The following is a 17,890-nucleotide window of genomic DNA, read 5'->3' as shown; positions in this document are numbered from 1 at the left end:
CGGCACCAGCGGACAATCAAATCGTCAGTGTCCTCGACACTCCATTGCACGACTTTTTAAAGACGACAGCGACGGCCCTCCACGCGGTCGGTGTGTCGTCGTCGCTGACAGGTACGAGAGTGGAGCGCACTTGCTCAACACTCCCCAGCTGTGATGAGATGCTGCCCGCCTATAGTCGTCGGCTCGGATTGTTCTTCTCTGGAACTTCTCAGCTCGGCGATGTCCACCGCTCCCAGTAGCAGATTCGGCGAGGAACCTTCAGCACCAGTTCTACTGAAGTTGCGATCCCCAAAACACAGCAACAGCAGCGGCTCCGTAGCAAACACGGTACAGCAAGTCCGTCATCAATACACTCCACTCACAATTAACACAATTAACAGCCGCCGCTGTATCAATCAGCTTCTCGATCGCTGGATGGCTCTCTCCCCCCCCCCACCTCAACTCGCTGCTCGATACTTCCTCTTGTTACTCGTTTTCCCCTCCCCCCCCCTGACCGACGCTACGGTCCGCCTGAAATCTTCACCCCCAGTCCCCTAGACCAGGTGTCGCATTCTTTCAGCCGCACGTGAGGTCCGAAACTCACGTGGGGTTCACGACCTCTATATCCGTCAACTAATTACGCCGTTGACTGTCCATCGCAGAGGGGCAACACACACACAGGGCTGGCTACGCCACCACGCTCCCCCCTCCATTTCCTTTCACCAAACTCAGGCGCAATTGCCACAAAAAAAAACCAAAGGAGGCACGGACTGATCATTTATAAATTCAATGTAAAACAAAATTTACTATGCCACTATTGTGTGACTGTTAAAAGACACAAGTTGTGAAATTCCACGCAGTGCTCGATTATTATACTGTATGGTAGTGTGGGACATGGCAGTTAGTGGGGATGGAACCTAGCACGCACACAGGGAGGGTGGAGGCTGGCGATGTGGGGGGTGGTGGTCGCTGGCCGGGTGACAGCGGGAGAGCGGGATGGGGTCGACTAGCGACAGGATGCAGGTGTGCGGATGTGGTTGGGAGGGGTGGAGGATGAAGAGGCGAGGGGGAGAATGAGAGGAGACAGCTAGCGCCAGCCGACGATTCTTGAGAGCTTTGGACTGACAAGCAACTTGAGCAAATAAAGCCGTTTTTACGAACCCTCGGTATTATGCCACTTTTGCTCGGTCCCGGTAGGTGGCATAGTAGGGAGATTTGTCTGTAGTGTCATACAATAATCACCTTTTAAAAACTGCCTAGGGCTAAGACGTATCTCTCTCGTAATCTCGTTAGTACCTCTTCTAATTGTCTTCTGTCTATCCCAACACTGTGGTATCACATCGCCTTTTGTTCTAAGTGCTGCCCTTTTGTACTAAGCTCACTGACGTGCAAGGAAATGTTCTCTATGTAAGTGGATTTATACTTCTACATGTTAAAGAGGAAGAACCGAAGAAGTAAAATGCCTAAACAAGTCTTCATCGAGTGTCGTTAATAACCTCATTAAAAAAAAGTGTTTGCTGCGACGAACAGCAGAGCACATCAGTTATCATTTTTTATCAACTTACATAACAAACACGCAGCACCTATCGAAAGTCCCTTCCTATATTATTCCTTTAGCAAAACCGCACGCGCGCGCGCACACACACACACATTTTGAATTCATCCAACTTTTTACGAAGCATAAACTCGGTCGACTTCAACCCCCATCAGTCACTAGCCGTTAAAATACCTGCTGAGTTTTAGAAGACAAAGCAACTGTTTTAAAGACTAGTTAGCTAGTAAGTGTTAATACTTTTAATATTTAAGGAGATTAGAAGGTTTTGTAAAAATGACAGAAAAATAGAAATGTTTAGCATATTTTAGCTGAATCGTAATAGTTCATAGAACAAAGTTATACAGTACTAATATGGTCATTATACCTGCTGACTAAAAACTTTATGAGCTTTTCTCACAAACTTCATTATTGTCAGTCACTCTCATTGACACTGATGTTCCTGCCTTGTCAAATGCTATTTGCCAATAAACAGAAAATCATAGAAGCATAAATAAAAAACTAGTGTACTGACCATAATAACAAAGTGCCGCGTATCTCGGCTTTTCGAGTCTAGAAGACAGCGTGCGACAGGCAGGAGAGTGCGGTGTGAAATTAAGTGACTATCGCTATGTTTAAGGTCCAACTGTCCAAGCTTTCTTTGGTCCAATGACTCCGGTCGAAAGGGATGGGAAAATTAAGTGTCAGGTCAAACACACGGCGACTTTACCGCTGACTCGTCTATCTCATAAAAATATCAGTCTACACCTCCAATTGCTCCAAACCCCGACCATTTAATTCCCAGTCCATTCCGTGGAGTCTTCCAGAAACTATCACACCCCCACCCCCTTTCCCTTTTGTCGTGTTGTCAGCAACAATGCATTACGGCCCACAATGGCCGGCATGGGTGGAAGTTGCTGTCATCTTAGTCACTGGCCTCTAAACTAAAACATAATTTGCCTCTACCTTGATTGTGAGGTTCAGACATGGAGAAATTTAATGAAAACGTGGACAAACTAACACTTATTCATAACTCATAACACATCTGTAAACTTTTTCTTTCCTTCCATTCTTCATCGTGAAACAAATATACGTTACACAAAGCTCCTTTAAAAACACATTCAAATATTTGTGATAATTCGAAAAAGCAAATGTCGCAGCCACCGCAAAACTCAATATACAGCACCATATATGACAGCTTCCTTGAAGACAACTAGCGCACAATCAGAAAGATTCCGAGGTGGCTTTGGGAGACGGATGGTGGGTAGGTAGTATCTCCTTTTTACTGGGAGCTCTGTCGGCAAAGAGCAAAAGAACCACCGTGATCAATTTATAAACCTAATATTTGCGGGACAGCAGTTTTTAAAATGTTTTGCAATAATGTGTTCTATTTTGCTGGCTGCGATAGTATTACAGGATAAAATAGTCTCATTGTATCAAGGATCTACTATGTAGACTAATGTAGTTGTTTGTTTGGTGATGGAGATACGGTTAAGGAAAGTCTCAGTGTTGCTTAGTAACTACGAAAAAAAGCAGCCTTGATGTCTCTCGCTTACAGGCTGCAGCGCCAGGGGCGGGCCCCCACCATGTCGGTTCACAGAGTGGCCACACATCAGTAACATACCTGACTCATCTCCACTGTTCATTCCGATTTGCTTGCAGGGCCCGCCCCCTCCTCCACACCACCCTTCCCCGTAGTGGCACCTGTAGCCAGCAATCTCATGGCACCAACGTTCTTCAGGGCGGTTCACACGCGATAAAATCTTTGGTGTCCAGCGGCCGTCACCTCTTGGCTTGTCCAGCGAGAATATGATAACCGCTGACTACACTTCTCACGACAGGCCCAGCACCCCGAAATTGTATTCTACAGACTTGAAACTCAACTTTGATGTGTAATGCTTGGGTGTTCTGTCGCTTAGACCTTCTTTAAAAGAAAAAGAAAACGAGAAGAAGAAAAAAAAATCCACTGACAAGGCGGGCCCCCTTGACAACCGCGGGCCCGGGTACACCAGACCCCCTGTCCCCCCCTCTCGTCAGGCCTGGTTACACGTAAACAAATATCTGAACTGAACTGTCGCCTTCAGACTCTTTAAAGCAGAAATTTTGAATTCATCCAACTTTTTACGAAGCATAAACTCGGTCGACCTCAAACCCCATCAGTCACTAGCCGTTAAAATACCTGCTGAGTTTTAGAAGACAAAGCAACTGTTAAAGACTAGTTAGCTAGTAAGTGTTAATACTTTTAATATTTAAGGAGATTAGAATGTTTTGTAAAATGACAGAAAAATAGAATGTTTAGCATATTTTAGCTGAATCGTAATAGTTCATAGAACAAAGTTATACAGTACTAATATTGTCATTTTACTGCTGACTAAAAAACTTTATGACCTTTTCTCACAAACTTCATTATTGTCAGTCAATTTGAGACGCTAGTCACTCTCATTGACACTGATGTTCCTGCCTTGTCAAATGCTATTTGCCAAAACTCGATTACTATACTGTATGGTAGTGTGCGACATCGCAGTTAGTGGGGATGGAACATAGCACGCACACAGGGAGGGTGGAGGCTGGCAATGTGGGGGTCGGGTGGTCGCTGGCCGGGTGACAGCCACATGACAGAGGGAAGGTGTGAGGGGTCGACTAGCGACAGGATTGCAGGTGCGCGGATGTGGATGGATACGCCTAATCAACCATCCAAACAAAGTTATGCAGAGGCAACCCAGAATCACGAGGTCAGAAGAGTTGGAGGACTTACGGATACATGTATCACCATCTTCAGTGTACCCTGCGGCAGCAAACATTCTTCCTGCGATAGGCGAGCTCCGTGACCACTTTGTACGTTGACCTCAGCTCTGTTCTGTAAGCAGCAAATGTTGTTTAACTCGAGATACATGCATACGAAAAATAGAAAGACGAGACAAAAATGCGTATCATACGACTACTTCTAAGATGTTAATCCTTTCCTATTCCTTTGGCTAAGGAGCATACACATATTTTAGTTACAGAAGTCTTACAAAATAAGTGCGAGCATGACAACTGTGAAATTATAGGTCACGAATCACATTCGCATACACAAACGCATACACTCACATTCACACTTACCACCAGACCTTCCTATATGCAACAGGCCCTCCCTTTTCGTATACTTGAAGGAAACGAGGTACCCCTAAGCTTCTAATGCCAAAGCGAAGAAAGTGATGAATCAAATTTTTTTCTCAAAGGCCCTCCCTTTGCACCAGACCCTCCTCTCTGCACCAGACCCTCCCATCGACCTGGAACTTTTGTTAAAAAAAAGTTTTGCACCAGGCCCTCCTCTTTGCACAAGACCCTCCCATCGAAGTGGAACTTTTTTTTAGTCTTCTAATGCCAAAGCGAAGAAACTGATAAATCAAATTTTTTTGTTTTGCACCAGACCCTCCTCTCTGCACCAGACCCTCCCATCGACCTGGAACTTTTGTTAAAAAAAAAGTTTTGCACTAGGCCCTCCCCCGGGTTTGTTTGCTTTTGTTTTGTTTTTTGTTTGTTTTTGTTTTTTTTTGAAAATGGTTAGGGTTAGAGTGTTCAGCAATTCACATTAATTCACGCAACTGGCTGCGTTCTTCATCGACGTGCCAGTCGAGTGATCCACCGCCTAAAGTTGTTACATTTCTTTTCATTTGCTTTGCAACGATATTTGAAAGGTTTCAACAAAATGCGAAATGAATGAAAAAAATTGTAAAGCTAGGGTACAGCCACGCGAGAATGTGCCTCTCTTTACACTTTCGCCGATGCCACCCCCGAGGCGAGAGTCCGGGGCGTCACTGAGAGCCTGACTCGGCAAAAGCTTTCCCTCCGGTTTGATAGACTTTTTCAGACTCTCGACGCGGAGGCCATATCCCCCTCACTAAACCGTTCACTCGGTAGTAGTGACAGGCGGTGTGTAGAAAGGGCATCGACGTAATTACTGGGAATTCCTCGTTGATAAGAAGAATTTCAAGCCCCCAATCCCTATCACGAAGGACGTTCAAGGCAGCCACACCTGTTGTTGCTCAATCTCTTGTGGCTAAACGCCACTTCTCCCTCTAAGAAGTTAGCACCGATGCGTGAAGAATCGGTGAACTATTTAACAGGCTAGAGACTCGCCCGTTACCGGAATTAATCAGACAAATCGCTCCACCACCTAAGAACGGCCATGCGCCACCACCCACCGAATCAAGAAAAAGATATCAATCTGTCAATGCTTACAGTGTTCGGACTGGGTGTGTTTTACCGTGTTGAATCAAATTAAGCCGCAGGCTCCACTCCTGTTGGTGACCTTCCGTCAATTCCTTTAAGTTTCAGCTTTGCAACCATACTTCCCCTGGAACCCGAAAAGTTTGGTTTCAGAGTCGATGAAGCACAACGCTAGTTGGCATCGTTTATGGTCAGAACAATGACAGTATTTTAATCGTCTTCGAACCTCTGACTAGTTCTTGACTAATGAAAATATGCTTGGCAAATGCTTTCGCAGTTGTTCGTCTTGCGAAGACGACCCTGCGAAGAGCCGCGCACGCTCAGGCTTCGCGCAGTGACCGTCGCGAGACGAACCGCACGACCTTGCCTCAGATGCAACTACGAGCTTTTTAAGCGCAACGACTTTAATATACGCTATTGGAGCTGAAATTACCACGGCTGCTGGCACCAGACTTGCCCTCCAATAGATCCTCGTTAAAGGGTTTAAAGTGTACTCATTGCAATTGCGGAGCCTCAAAAGAGTTCCGTATTGCTATTTTTCGTCACTACCTCCCTAGCCGGAGTGGGTAAGTTGCGCGCCTGGTGCCTTCCTTGGATGTGGTAGCCGTTTCTCATGCTCACTCTCCGGAATCACACCCTGATTCCCCGTAGTCAACATGGTAGGTCTATCACGTACCATCGACAGTTGATAAGGCAGACATTTGAAAGATGCCTCGCCGGCTCGAGGCCATGCGATCGGCACAAAGTTATCCAGAGTCATTAAAAGGGACGGGGCCGAGACCCCGACTGATTTTGAACTAATAAAAACGCTCTTTCCCGGCTTGGAGTTGGTTTGCATGTATTAGCTCTAGAATTGCCACAGTTATCCAAGTAGAAATGGATCATCTAAGGAACCTCGACTGATTTCATGAGCCATTCGCGGTTTCACCGTACGAGGCAATGGCTTAATCTTTGAGAACAAGCATATGACTTACTGGTAGGATCAACCAGAATGCTGTTGGGTGTACACGTAACCGACTCCCACGAAGCAGTCGCCGCTGGAGCGCGGGTCCTGCGTTCGCGGGTGCTTTTCGCTCTTGCAACCGAATCATCGGTTCAAATTTTCAACGTGCGGAGCGTTCACTCGATCGACACGGGCGCGCTCTTTCACTCGAGACACAGTCAAGCGTTATTCGTTACGCCGACGAGGCTGGCCGAAAGGAGCACGACGAACCCCTCTCTCTGCTCAACCAGCCCGCGCCTGAGCCGTGGGAAACGCGACAACGAAAGCCGCGCGAATCGCCAGCGAGCCAACCCGTACCACACCTTCTTCGGTCCGCTTCGAAACCGGCTCGCAGCAGGACGGGACGCAGACAACGATCACTTTCGACCGAGGGCGTCGCACGCCGAGCGAGCACTCATTTGCCGATGCAAAATCCCAAACTGGGTGAGCACTACATGGCTAATAGTAACCTTTCTCTATTGCCATGTTCACTTTCACGCGCCTTTCGGCACACCTGCTCCCCATATATATAGCGCCGATTTTGCCCTTCCCTGCCTTGTGCCACGCCTCCCCTTGCACCAGGCCCTCCGCACCAGACCCTCCGCACCAGACCCTCCTGTTCGGTAAACTTGAAGGAAACGAGGTTCCCCTAAGCTTCCAGTACCAAAATGAAGTTACTAATGACTAGAAGTGTGTTTTCAATGTGTTGCACCAGACCATCCACTTTGCACCAGACCCTCCGCTCGAACGAACATTTTACAAGTTTGGCACCAGGCCCTCCACACCAGACCCTCCGCACCAGACCCTCCGCACCAGACCCTCCGCACCAGACCCTCCGCACCAGACCCTCCGCGAGACACAGTCAAGCGTTAGTCGATGCGCCGACGCGGCTGGCCAAAAGGAGCCACGACGAACCCCTCTCTGCTCAACCAGCGCGCGCCTGAGCCGTGAGAAACGCGGCAGCGAAAGCCGCGAATCACCACCAAGCCAACCCGTACCAGACCTTCTTCGGTCCGCTTCGAAACCGGCTCGCCAGATGACGGGACGCAGACAACGATCGCTTTCGACCGAGGGCTTCGAACGCCGAGCGAGCGCTCATTTGCAGATGAAAAATTCAAAACTGGGTGAGCATTTCATATATAGAAACCTTTATAGCCACGGCCCCTTTCGCGCACCTTTCAGGACGCCTGCTTCCCATGTATATAGCGCCGACCTTAACCATACCTGCCTTGTGCCACGCCTCCCATTGCACCAGGCCCTCCGGGCACCTGACCCTCCCTAGGCACCAGACCCTCCGGGCACCTGACCCTCCTAAGGCACCAGGCCCTCCGGGCACCTGACCCTCCCTAGGCAACAGACCCTCCGGGCACCTGACCCTCCTAAGGCACCAGGCCCTCCGGGCACCTGACCCTAACTCTACCGGCACCAGACCCTCCTATTGAACTGAAACTTCTAAGATGATGGGTGAATTCTCATTTGGTACGGTTATCGGGCTGGGTATTGTTGTGATCGGTTTTTGTCGGTGTACAGAGACACAACGTTGTTCGGAATGCGATCAACCGGCGAAAGGAGAAAGCGTTGCTGCTATGGACAACATTTGTTCAATTTTTCCCCTAATACTTTCCTTTTTTTTTAAACCAGGCCCTCACGCACCAGACCCTCCTCTTCGCACCAGACCCTCCCATAGCACCAGGCCCTCCATTTTAGTATACTTGAAGGAATCGAGGTACCCCTAAATTTCTAATACCAAAGCGAAGTTAATGACGAGTAAAGTTTTTTCAAAGTCTTTGACCAGACCCTCCTATCTGCACCAGACCCTACCATCGAACTGGAATATTTTCAAAAGTTTTGCACCAGGCCCTCCCCCTGGTTTTTTGAAGAAAAAAAAGAAAAAGCGAAGTAGTAAAAGAGAGAAAAGTGGTGTGCTGCTTTACCGGTGCACCCGGTAGCTGCATCACCACCTTTCCCCCTTTGTACTGAGGAGGGGGACTCGAGCCCATCGTCGAGATGCGTCCGTCTGCGAATGCGGACAAATCTCCTGTCCAAGGCTCAGTCTCAATAGATCGCAGTGAGGTGGCTGCTCTACTAAGTACGACACCCCGACCGAGAACTAGGTCGTCTACGAATGATTTGGCATCTCCACGTCGCATGGGGTGAAAATCGTCCTGGTCCCCGCCGCGCACTGCTCGGCGCGAGCGGCTGATGACCCCTTCCTGTGGCTTCACCACCGAGGGAGGGTCTGGTGCCAGTGGGAGGGTCAGGTGCCGAGGGAGGGTCTGGTGCGGAAAAATAAAATACGAAAAATTTGTGTCCGTTGCTGCAACACTTGCTGTGGGCTTAGTATTATAGTCCTCTCTCAAAGTGTCAGCAACAATCGGTGACAGAGGTCGGTGTCTCACCGGCGCCTGGCCTTCCGCCGGTTGTAAGCCGCATGAAAGCGTCGCGAGCGTTTCACACCGTCGCGCTGCCAGTCGCAGTAGAAGCCGTGAGTCTGTGTACCAGCCTGTGTGTATCACAGGGGGAAATGCTCGCGGGGAGGGGACAAGAAGCTGGGAAATGTTTACATCTGGGGCACTCCCCACGATCAAAGTCAGCATAGTCAAAACTGACAATTAAAGTACTGTATGAAGATTATACACTCCTCGCACCCTTTTCTACTGTTTAGCAATAAGGTTCCAGCTCTAATGTTTCGGTTCAATTATCTATCTGATAACCGCTCTAGCAATCATTGTGTAACTTACTCACAGTACATCGTCGCCATCCACATCGCCAGCCAACTTAACTCCTAATTACACAAATACGCTTCACATAAAATCGGTTGATCCTTCCCGGAGGGTGAGGATAAGAACTCTGTGGTCTCCGCGTCACTCAGCGGTTGACGACACGCGAAGGCCGGACACACGGACAGTGACGTCAGACGGTGTCCGGCAGAGAAGTTGATAAAAACCTCCTGTCTTCTGGTCTACTGCTCAAGACTATTGGACCTTTGCAAAAATGCCTTAATAAACTGGTATTAACATAGTAAACATGTCTTCGCATAACAGAAAAATAGTTTAATGTGTTCTTTGGCGCTGCCTCTTAGTTTTACTTTTCACAGTTCTAGATTGTCTCCGATACATCGACAGTAGGTACTGACTGTCATCATTTTAGGATTAGGAAGAATGCAATCACAATGTGCCTTCAAACGTGAAGACTATTTCTACGTTTTCTTCTCATCCTTTCCTTATATTATGATTGCTACTTTTAAAACTGTTTGCTGGTAAGTATTCTATGTTACAATCATGGGGAATGGGAAGTTTATAAAGTTTCTATTTCCTATTATATTGGACGCACCGAAACAAAATAGAAAACTGCAATTGTAAGGAGTGAATACATTATGGATTCAATAGTAATGTTAAGGTTTACAAAAGCAAGACTAGATCACGTGACTAGGCCAAATGAGTTGTAAAGAGATCCGTTTGTGGTTTTATTTCAGCGTGGCTGAACATGATGGACAGTTCTTGGCGGAATCGGGAGGAGCGATAGTAGTAGATAAAAAAATTAAAACAGTCGTTGATTTGAGAAAATGCATATATTACATAAGCAGTTGTTGCAAACTGACCTAAAACTGTAGGGTCGGCAAAGACAGGGTTCAAATACACCGAGGTTACTTGAAACGCAACACACGGCAACTTCACAACAATAAAGACGCAAGCAACGATCGTCAGCATCTTCATCAGCGCCACCTGTCGGGTCTGAAGGATGTCAGTGGTATGACTTGCGTTTTCTCGCCAAGCTATGGCTGATTTCAGTCTTGTGACTGTCACAATCGTGGTCACCAATACAACTGTCAGATTCAGAAAAGGAACTACCGATTCAAGTATGATGCTTTGAAACAAATACACGAAATAAAATTCAGTGCGCACATTTATCCACCGACCTTCATGCCCTGTGGATATGTAAGCACTACTATACAAAAATACATGTATAAGACAGGCGACCTGAATGAGAAGAAAACACGAGACTATCAGCGCCGCCATTGTCTTGGTGCGCATAATGCTGGAAGCACGGTGTGGACGCACGACACACACACAGGTGTCCACAGCAATCACCATGTTAATACAACCGGATGTCAGAGCAAATCCACGAAACACACCCAGCAAAGATGCTGTGCCTTTTACTGAATACTCTTCAGAAATATGAGGGTTGTAGAAACTGATGAAAGCAGGTGCAACAAAAGTCGCCAACACGATGGTAAAGTAGGAGCAGTCCACCAGTGCCAGTGAGAACAGACACATCGTCATGCGATCTCGTAGACCCTGTCGCCAGAACACCAGGCAGTTGAGGATGTTGGTTGGTATGGCGACCAGACATTGAAGACCTCCTGCTACTGCTACAAACACGGTTTGTACCAATGTTTGAATGTTTGGGCTGGTACAGTTACTCGTAGTGATGTTGGCGAAAAATTGACCGCAATATACTTTTGAGCTCTCCATGATGGATGATTTTCACTAAGCATTCGTTTGTTTTTCTTTATAATCAATTTTTATGGCTATCTTGACGTTAGAGTGTTTTTAAGAATTGGTTTTAATTGACAAAAAATAAAATGCTTCTTATGAAAATTTCTCTGGTATTGTGTCCTGCGTCACAGATTTCCAGAAGATTTTCTTCATGACCCTGGCTTTCTATAATTGCCATCGACTGTACGTTATAACAGTACACTGTAAAGACAAGTTTCTTACCACATCCTCAAAATTGGAAGCACAATATCGCAATTATCCTGTGCGCTGTCAGACTTGCGGTGCACGGTGCTCACATATTTCCAAGAGTAATTCGTGAATACCTCCAAACCTGATTTTAGTTTGTTTGTGTAGTAATCAATGAGAGCACGAGTTACTGTACAACGACATATTGAAATTCTGGCTCGTCAATTTGAAAACGGTTGACAGTGTGAACTGATATAACTGTTGCAATAAAAGGCACAGTAGAGATATGCACCTTGCAAGTGAACATCCAAAACCAGTCTTTTTCTATCTTCATGGTAGACCTTACCTTAAATACCACGATCAAACATCAGCACACATTATTTTTTCGACCAAATGGATGACTTTGTTAGAGTTTGCTAATAATGAAAGATCATAATATCATTTTCAATGTTTTAACTGAAATTTAACTGAAAGTCTGAACTATTTTATGTCGTAACAAGCCAGTAGTATGCAGATTAAACTAAGAGTAAATTCTTCAATGACATCTAGAGGGAGACACCTGAAGTCTGCCTATCAGTATCGGGGACAATTTTCTGACTTTATTTAATCAAGACAAATAGTGAAAAGGAGTGAAATATTTTCACAGTGTTGTTTGTGCCTGTCTACAAGCAAACGGATGGCAGATAGAATGTTTGCGTTTTACTTGGTGTTTGTAATTCGAGTACATCACACAGTCGAAATGTCAAACACTTTCAAAAGTATTTCCAGTAGTGGAAACATTCTTTAATGTTACTTTCTTTGCGTGATGTCGCTAGTTTGTATGTGTGTGTGTGTGTGAACGTGATTGTTAGCTTTTATGTTCCACAAAAAAAAAAAATTAAAGAGTGTAAATAAAGCTACGACTAGTATTTTACAATGTATAAAAGGTTAGCGCAAGGTTTGTTTATTTCCGTTTTCGCTGATTGTTTACCAAGCTGGGATTAATAGCTTTGAGCTCATTATTTTCCTTAAGAGAAAAGCGTCAGCTCTCCACCCTCAGCCTCATCGTCTGCCATGACAGGCTTCCTTCAGCTAAATGTGGTCTTCCTAGTGTCGCCTTCATAGTCTGGACACATGGCATCCTCCAACGAGGGTCGTTGTGCCACAGTTTCCAACATTCCTTTTATCGGATGGTAGTTCACATGGCCTGCTAATATTTCTGGCGTTGTGACGATCTACATCAGTGCGCGCACACACACACGCACGAGGACAGGCACACACGATCGTAAATACAAAACTCTGAACACCATGTTATGCAGGATTCAGAGTTACCTGTGTCCACGTTTTCTCCTTTTCAAACAACAAGAGCAAATACTGCCAGTGTGATTACTGCTCTTGACATTTTCCGTTCCCTATACCAGTGTGTTCTCAGCATTTTGCATGAAAATCTTTGATGATATTTTTGCCCCGTCAGCTTTTTACACCTTTACAAAGGTTAGTTTTTTATCTAGAATTTAACTTCGTTTGCTAATCTTTCAACATATTTAGTCCATAAAACTGACATCATCAAGAATATTCGGAAAAGTATAAAAGCTTGAAATATTTTACAATAACAATACCTGAGAAGCAAAACGCAGTAGACCAGACTTATTAGCGACATTCTGGCTTATAACATTCTTTTAAAAATATGAATCATTCATAGTTACGAAGTATTACAACATAATTGTGTAAAGGCACTGTTGTCCACGACTCTGGTGTGAGACTATCTGTGTTTTGAAATCATTTACGGAAACGAATTTCTTATTACGATGTCTTTTATGGTGAACACAAGCACATGCAGCGACAACAGTTTTATTATGAACACTTACAAGGACGGTATGAACCAGAGAATTCGGCAGGAAGTGGAAAATGTGTTGTACACAGGACTAGCAACTGTGGAGTGTCTGGTTGGCATGGTGACCAACGTCATCAACTGTCTGGTGTTCAGGCGCCAGGGTCTTGGGGATCGGATGAACCTGTGTCTGTTCTCACTGGCTGTAACTGACTGTTTGTACTTTGTGATAATGTTTGCAGTGTTTCCGTTAGCCTCCTTTATCCGGTTCAACAATATTGTTCTTTATGAAGAATACTTCTACAAGGCTGGGATAGCTTTGCTGGGTGTGCTGCGCGGGTTGACTCTGACATCCGGGTGTATCAACATGGCGGTGGCTGTGGACACCTGTGTTTGTGTCGTCTTCCCACACCGTGCTGCCAGCATTATGCGCACCAAGACAATGATGTTGTTTATAGTCTTGTGTTTCTTACTTATACAAATCTCCAGCATTGTATTTCCGCTTTCTTACAGTGTTGTGAAACTCACCACAGAAGAACAAGAACAGTGGGCCATCGTCTGCACAATATTTTATCAAGACAACCAATTATTTATTTATTTGTTTCGAAACATTATCCTTGAGACCCTAGTGCCATTTGTTACTGTGACAGTCGTACTGGTGGCGACAATTGTGACAGTGAAGACACTGAAATCAGCCTTGTCCTGGCGGGAACATAACAGTCAGATCGCCCATAACCTTTGCAGCCGGCAGGTGGCGCTGACGAAGAACCTGACGATTGTTGCCTGCGTCTTTGTTATCGTCATGGTTCCCTCTGTGGCATTCCAGATAAGCTACTGGTTTGTCATACACCTACAGGACCAGTCAGGAGTTCGTGATCAGTTTGTGGCAGCAGGTGCGGTGATCTTTGTGATTAGTCAGGCCCATGGGTGTCTCAACTTCTTTATTTATTGCCACCGCTCCTCTCGATTCCTTCGGGAATTACACAAAATCTTTCATCGCTAATCAGTTCGAAATCCAGTGCCAGAAACATGCAATGGACTACAATTCATTTCATGAAGGGTTATAAAGGTCATGGAACTTTGACCTTTAACACGTAATAGGAACTTTTTACTTTCAGCAGAAATAATTTTTTTCAATTTCCTACAATAAAAAAAATCTTACTGTAAAGATAGTATTTTATTGTAATAAATAGAAATATCGAATTACAAGTAATGTTGTGTAATATTTTATCTTGTGTGAAACGAGAGTATGGCGTGACAGTTAGTAGCGTTAGCTGTGATATTTGTCACCATGAGAGTAAGTATCGGTGGTCAAGGGTTCGTTTCTTAGGTCCCACAAACCTCTCTCTTAGGACAGCCCTCGTTATCTAAAACTCATAGAGTCACGCTTTACTGCTTTGGGTCAAATGAGTCCTAGGTTCTTTGCAGACAACAAACTCTTGGCAGTGAGTTGACGTGACTGCCTAAAGGTGGCGGTCATGTATCCCGTCCACTACTGTCTCAGGTAACAACACGGCGTTACCATCACGTTGAACTTAGAATCCATTTTTAGTTATAAAGAAACGAGCTAAATGTTTCTGGAATTGATAGCATTTTTTTATGTATAATAGTTATCCTTAAAGAATAACATTACTACGCATTTCCACGCACACTTACGCACGCATACACGCATGAAAAGAGAAACACGCATAGGTGTAGTAAAACATGCTTCAGTCAATTTATTTTTTTTTATGAAAGACGAGTACACTTTTCTTAGAATAAACATCGAGATGATGTCTGATAACACGCCCGTGCAGCTATTTTATAAATTGTGTAAACCTCTTCTCTGAGCTCGTCAATAAATGTCTTTCGCTAAAGGTCATCTTTAGACTTTCATTGGACTGAAAGCCCGCAACCAGAAGTTTTTTAAAAAATATTTATCACTATTAATCTACAGTAAAGACAACCATCTGAGAAACACCACTGTAAAGAGCATTTTTCAACATTTACGTGTTGTCATTTTTAAGAAATGTGGTTTTGTTTTTTCTTATACTAAATTGAAAGGATAGACTGTAGCTGTGTGTGACAGAAAGATGACCTGGAAGGTAAGTCAAATGTTAAAAATGTATCAACAAAAATAGGTACACATAAGTACCAATTTAATACAAACATATAGCCCCAAACAAACATGATTTTGGTTTAGAATATACATTAAAATGTAAATATTATTTACTATTTTCTTGTAGTTTTCGGTTGGTGGAGCACAAATCCATGTCGATTTGAGTAACCGGCAACTGCCACAAACATCGCGCTTGATCAGCTAAAACTTTACCTACTTTCAAAGATAAAGTACCTGATTAGTTTACTTAGAAGCGGTTTAAGGGAAGTAATCCACAGTAGAACAAATCCCGAATGTACCAGTAGTTCCCTTCCTTATGTATTCATTCATCAATGCACAGCGCGATCGTTGTAGGACGCAACCCTAGTTAGCAAAGCTTCACCCAAAGGATAGAAAACTCTTACTTGAGAAATGTACAATTCTTAACCTGATTTTTTTGTCCAGTTCTAAATGCAATGAGTGATATTCTATTACATATCACATAAGATAAAAGGTTCTTGTTCCTCTTGTCCCTCATTTACGGTATTCTTTACTTTTGTCTCGACTTTATAACAATTAGATGGTGATTCTAAAATTAAAGTCTCTACTCGGTATAAATATTCTTGTTCTCGTAATTCCTGATATGGGATTAGAGACCCTATATGACTGTTGCTGATTCTACATTGCTTCGATGATTAATATTTGCGAATGGTAGTAAGTTCTGTCAGAGTCTCAGTCTCCTAAAATCCGAAGTGGATTCGATGATGACTAAGTCTGACCTCCCTTTCTTGTCGTCTTTGTGTTAATGTCTAACACTATCATGGACCCCAAACAGGGCACGAAATGTGAGATAGTAAGTGCTATCAAAACTATGTGTTAGAAGAGTCAAATGTGGTCATGGCAACACACCAAGAACTTTTCACAAAATACATCTTAACTATACAATAGACCGACAAGAAGAAAGAAGTCAGGCTGAAAGTCAGGCACTACACCGGAGGGGATCACGGAGTTGCTTTTTAAATAACAGACACACGTCTGAGGGGAAACATTGGTTGATTAAAAGTGTCCGGTGCATTATATTGAATTCTTCGTTGTTTAGTCTTAAGTTAAGACAACCTTTTATACCTTTATCTATATTTCAACCGCGTTAGTTTAAACAATCTCACGGAGGCAATAATAAGAGGCAGAAGGCAAAGATGAGGCTATAGTCATTGACCTTTGCTCAGAACTACCGACTTACCATCGCAAACCCATCATTATCACAGCAAGAGGTGTGAGGGGCTAGATCCCTAGACGTGTATAAATCAGGCTAAATGCTATAGTCACTACCTTTGTATACGAACTATAGAAGTTCTTTTATAAAGGTTCCTGAAGCGGTGCGTGCATTGATGAAATCTGCTTATGCCTCGTACAATTTCCTTCATATATCAAATTTATCTCAAGTGTAAACACCCTACTACTAAACGGTTTCAAAACTACGGAAAATTACAGTAGTACCTCTACATACGAGTTTAATCCCAATTCGCATGTCAACAAACTGATATATTAAAATTAATTTTCCTATACGAAAGAAAGGAAATCAGATTAACGGGTTCTGATCCTCCCTACAACAATACAATTTATGTATAAATATAAATGCAAATGAGATATAATAAATGTGAAAGGCACAATCACACAAATAATATAGATAATAAAATGATAAGGAATTTGTCATGTTTGACAATCTTACCTGGCAAGTGACAAAGACTGTCGACAACGGAGGTAGGCAGATGGTGGGAGAGGAGAGAGGGAGCAAGAGCAGACTGATGCTGAATAAATCAGCTAATGAGACAACTCTATTTACACAATTTTTAACTTGAAACACTTACATTGTTATTAGGACTACCTTCTGTTTTTACTTTTTAAACCTTTTTACTCGTTTTCACTGTTCACAACTTGTTAACGTAAATCTTAAATGGTACGACTTTGTTCACTTGTTTGTGGCTGTCATGGCTCACTCACCTTCTGCAATATCAGACAAGGAGAGGCCAAGTCCTCTACACTACGACATACAAATGACACGAGCTCGTATATCGAATTTCCTAAATACGAACACAGTTTCCACGAATTGTTGCCTCGTATCTCGATTGACTCGTACATTGGTTCACTCGTATGTAGAGGTCTTACTGTATTTCATCATTGTCAACAGTGTATCTCGCGGTTGTAATACTTTCTTTTTTTAATGATTGTTTTTTTTTTATTGAGTACATAAACTTTAATTTAAGGATTAATACATACGTCGATGTATATCTAGTATCTCCATATTAAAGTGGCAATGCTGGGAAGGCTAGTTAGCTCAATGGTATTATGGCACCAAATGTTTATTAATTATAATTTGCATTTGTTTGTCCATCATGGCAATAAAACATTAAAATTCGAATTAGTTGTATTAACATTCAGTTCTTAACCCACTTTTTAAAAATGTAGGCTAAGATTAGTTTTAGTACACGTAGTCAAATAAAAATCGCTAGGGTAGGATAAGTATTTGTGTCTAATGACAAATAAAATAGATTAACACAATGATAAAAGATAAATTATATTAGCCGTACAAAATTTACGGAAACATTAGCTCTAC

Source organism: Pomacea canaliculata, linkage group LG6, assembly GCF_003073045.1.
Source record: "Pomacea canaliculata isolate SZHN2017 linkage group LG6, ASM307304v1, whole genome shotgun sequence".
NCBI lineage: Eukaryota > Metazoa > Mollusca > Gastropoda > Architaenioglossa > Ampullariidae > Pomacea > Pomacea canaliculata.
This window is presented reverse-complemented; position numbering follows the sequence as displayed.